This window comes from Mizuhopecten yessoensis, unplaced genomic scaffold (assembly GCF_002113885.1).
Source record: "Mizuhopecten yessoensis strain PY_sf001 unplaced genomic scaffold, ASM211388v2 scaffold6313, whole genome shotgun sequence".
NCBI classification, from domain to species: Eukaryota; Metazoa; Mollusca; class Bivalvia; order Pectinida; family Pectinidae; genus Mizuhopecten; species Mizuhopecten yessoensis.
Genome location: NW_018406487.1, coordinates 193,990 through 198,911, shown reverse-complemented (window position 1 = coordinate 198,911; position 4,922 = coordinate 193,990). Strand labels below are relative to the sequence as shown.

At 36.0% G+C, this 4,922-nt stretch overlaps 1 long non-coding RNA gene across 1 annotated transcript; it reads right to left on the bottom strand.

Moving 5' to 3' along the window:
- Positions 1-868: 868 nt before the first annotated feature.
- LOC110451966 lies at positions 869-4,904 on the bottom strand. The gene is made up of 3 exons (XR_002463121.1): positions 3,847-4,904; positions 2,129-2,317; positions 869-1,367 (listed from the first exon to the last, which is right to left on the bottom strand). It is a non-coding gene; the product is annotated as an uncharacterized LOC110451966 (long non-coding RNA).
- Between the last annotated feature and the right edge of the window lie 18 nt (positions 4,905-4,922).

The following is a 4,922-nucleotide window of genomic DNA, read 5'->3' as shown; positions in this document are numbered from 1 at the left end:
TTTCATTCATAATGTCATAACAAAATGCTTACCAGTCAATTTATATACAACTAATAACGATAACAGTTAACCTGTTTTTTACAAACATGTACCGTCATATAAGCAAGGAATATTTGAAACAGATGAGAACAATATAATATATATACATAAATACACTTAATTATACATTTGGCATATCAGGGGCTACTCACTCCACTACATGTACCAATAACATGTACTAAACTTAAACTTGTATTTTGAAGCTTGACTCCGAGATGTCCCAGAGAAGCGTTAGAATGAAAAGCGCTTGACTCCGAAGATAACCTAGAGAAGAGGCATACGAAGCGACTTGACTCTTAACAAACCCTGGAGAAGCTGAGAAATAGAATATTCGACTTTTAAGCCGATTAAGAGCAACCAAGACTACCTTTACTCTGAAGCCGATTCATGAGAAGTAGGATTTATCTCGACTCTGGTGACCCATGAGTAGCTAAGTCCCAGTCTTAGTAATGGAATATTCTAATAAAATATTGGGGGTAAAATTTCCCAGGATTTAATAGCCCCCCAGGAATTAATAGCCAATGCAAGAATAACGAAAAAACAAATAAGGAGTGAATAGCCCACCTAACCTAGTAAGTAACAATGGAAGTACATGAAATAGGACACATATGACTTAAAGCAAGATTACACCTGGCACTTCAACAAATTTATAGATTTGTTAACAAAACAAACAAAAATCATCAATAAAGTAACAAATATGACCCATAACACATCTTCAAACACCTGGTGAAATATTATACATAATAGTGATATACATGCAATAGGTCTGAAAATTGTTAATAAGATAAGGCATATATATAGTAAACTTTTGATCAGTCAAATGGAAAAAAAGGCAAAAACTGTATACAGTAAAGCAAATGTAATACAAATTAAAAACCAGAGCACCACACCGCTGCAAGGTTGCCGCAATAAAATCGGCTAGTTTTCCAGAAACAGATGCCAGAAGTTCTGGCAAACAAAATGTGAATACGACCCATATTCTTACTATTTTTTAAAACTTTGATTTAATACAATGAATATTGCTTATTAAGTCTAAGCAGCGTTTAAAAATGCATGCAGTATTTAAAGTATTTAAAACTGAAAACAGGATCACTAAATTGTGTTTGGTGTTCCTGGGTCTGGTAAGACTATAGCATTTTGAAAAAAAATTACAGATATAAAGGATTGATTTTGTCAATGTCTTGACGGCAGATGTGGCAATGTTGATGCCTCTCCTCCAGTTCCACAGCACACACAAGGCAAACCAAATGGCCACAAGGATTGAAAAATGAATCGCAATATCTGTCTCTGCAAATTCCACAAGCCGGCATTCTTGGCATCTTCACAGTCTGAAAAAAAAATGGATTACAAAATATCAGGCATGGTTTTAATCAAAATTTTTCTCACTTGCTCTTAACGATTTCCTTAAATTATTATGTAATATACACTGCCCTCCAGTTCCTTGACACCTTAATTTTCTTGTCAGTTTGCAACTCAATCGCAAAAAAAATAACAAGAGATGCATAATTCGCCCATCGAGGCTTAAGGCGATTCTCTTTTGCCTTCTCGAAAATTGATGGAGATCTGCGTACCGAAATAAACAAAGGGCAATTACTCTGTCAACTATAATGCAATTCCGTCTTTGCAGAGTTGTCTCCCCTTTGGGTAGGTATGTGCGTCAAGGTCATTGTGATGTCATTATATTGCTAAGCAACTGACGTAAAATGCGGGAAATTAAAGACAGAAAAAACGTTGTTTCCCTGGGAAACTGATGACGTCACAATTGTATCGACGTCATTTACATACCCAAAAGGGAGACAACTCTGCAATATGCAAAGACAGAATTGTTAACCTGTGGCATTTCCTGAATATGAGTAGAAGATTTTTTAAGATTTGCTGAAATTTCCCTTTTGGGGTCCCGCCCCTCAGATTTAAGGATCAATTGGACAATACTAGTTTTTCAAGATCTGTATGAACTATATTATATTATTCAATATACAGAAATGCTTTTAGACTAAATTCCCTGCATTACCACATGTTCTTTTGCTGAATTGTCCTGTCTGGTTTCTGTACATTATCTATTTGTTGAAATTTAACCCAATTAACTTACGACAGGTGAATCTTGATCTGTGGGACCTTGCAGCATGACATTTGAGGGTTCGATCTGTTGTTGTTCACCTGTAGGATTGTGCTGTTCTGTCGGCTGTATAAGATCAATGAAGTTTGAGGGTTCGATCTGTTGTTGTTCACCTGTAGGATTGTGCTGTTCTGTCGGCTGTATCAGGGATTCAGTTCTGTTCTGTAAACAAATAAGTGGAGATAACTTGACCATGCGACATTGAGACATGGAGTAAAACATTGATGTAAGCTCGTGCAATGTGCTGAGCTCATGTGATTAATTTGTACAGCAAATTGCTCTACAACATTATATACACATATAGTATGGAATAGTATGTATGATGTGTTACGAATATGTGCGGCTGTGTGTGTGTGTGTGTGTGTCAGCCCTTCCATTTGTAGGATTTTGAATCCCCACCATCTGACGATGTATCCAATCCAGTCAAATATGGTGAATCTCTATCATATAGTTTGGGAGGAGAAGTAATTTAAAGCAATATGGTCAAATTACCCCCTTTCAGCCCTGTCCCTCAACCTCTGCAGTAGTCAGCCCTTCCATTTTTAGAATTGTGAATCTCCACCACATGAGGATGCTTCTAGCCAAATATGGTTCATATATCTAGCAAATAGTTTCAGAGGAGAATTACGCTATTGAAAGCAATATGGTCAAATGACCCCCTTTCTGTCTTTCCCCTCAGCCTCTTGAGGGGATCAGCCCCTTCCATTTGTAAAATTTTAAATCCCCACCACGTAAAGATGCTTCCAGCCAAATATGGTTCTTATCCATGAAATAGTTTCAGAGGAGAAGTGTAAAAGATGCTTCTAGCCAAATTTGGTCAAAATTCCTTTAGCCATTTCGGAGAAGGAGTTGAAAATGTTGAAAAGTTTGACTGCAGAAACAATTTTGGTTCTAGCCATGCAATGTTGAAGTCTGATCTATGAGCGTTACATCCTATTCATAGTACAAAATAGTATGCCCTTTCTCCATTTCCCGATTATGAGAAGATATTTTTAAGACTTGCCGAAATTTTCCCTTTTGGGGCCCTTCCCCTCAGGTCCCTGGGAGTTCCCTTAATTTTTGCGAACATGTTTTCTCTTGGCCTAGGTATTATTAACACCCAATTTTGTTCAAATGTGTGCATTCATTGCAATGTTATAGCCAATTTGATTAATTTCCTTATATAACACTAGTAAAACTTGACCCCCGGGTATGGCCCCATATGTACCCCAGCAGAACCGGCATGAACAAACTTAGATCTTGACACCTAAATGTACCTTTTGTACAACACCATTCACCTGTGGTATTTCCCTACTAGAAAAAGTGAGCAAAACTCACAATCCCCTACCCCGAAGAGATGGGTGTGAAAGACGTAGTATCTTATACCTTTGATGACAAACACACCTGTGAAACTGAGTCAAACATGAAAACTTAATGTTGACGCCACTGCCGCTGCAAAAGTAATATCTATGTCTAAAATGGCCCATTGAAATTGTTCAATTTTAAGAATCTACTATGCAATGGCCCATAGCGATCTAGTAATACATTAATATAACCTGAAAATGGCCCGTTGATTCAAATTTCTTCCTAATCACTGAGCATGAAATTTGCATGAAAAGTCAAATTCACTTAATTCCACCTGATTTTTTTCACTTGAAATTCAAGTGAAGACATATTGCTTTGTTTGATGATGACCTACTGTTACTGTTTACCTCGTCAACAACGCTTTCTTACTGTTCTGTCCTTGGGACTGACAGATAGATAACGGCGAAGAACACGTCAGATGCTTTAGACTTTTAATATTCTTCAAACCGTAAGAAACTACAACAAACAAATAACAAGTACACATGCAATGTGAACTACAATATCATTCTTATTAAAGAATATTTCCAGAAAGATGTTCGTACACTTATTGATTCCTTCTACTAATTATGTTTACAGGTAATACCAAGAATGGTAGGGATAAAATGTGGATAATTACGGTATTACTGCAATACCAATAATGGTAGGGATAAAATGTGGATAATTACGGTATCACAGCAAAGAAATCCAAGGGAGATAACTCTATTACAATGACTAGAATCTGTCTCATTATACTGTACATGATAAACCATGAGTAGAAACATTCACATTATACTGTATATAATGAGATAAGGGCAAGACACAATCGTCTAATAGTTAATTTGTAACAAATCATACAATGATATACAGTTAATTACAGTCAGGCATTACTTGTCTTTTCGAACACTAAAAAAGAAAACAATAAAGTGATTATCTACACTGAAAACTTACGCGTTGCTGGCTCGAGTAGCTTACAGCCAACCATGTGTGAAAGGGTGCCTTAACATGTCCAATAATAGTCTGGGAGCACTGTAAACATCAGTAATATTTTGTATAATAAAAAGATGACTGATCTTAAAAATGTTTGGACTTAAAATGTAATATGGGTTCTCATTGTACAATCTTACACATACATGTAGCACCATAACAAAATCTCATCAATAAATCAGCAGCATACAGATTATATTGTGACTGACATTATAAACCCACTGGCTCATTAGTTGTATAATTCACAAACATTGAACTAATCAGACATTTATCAAAATATAACAAGAAAGGTGTCTAACAGAGGACTTAAACAGATATGATGAAATCAAGAACTTATGAAAACACATGGACACATATCTAGAACCATGTGATTACAGTGAATTGTTACCCTAGCTTGTAACAAAATATTAAACATTGTTCTAATAATACTGTTTTCATTGGAATATTAATCTCACAACAT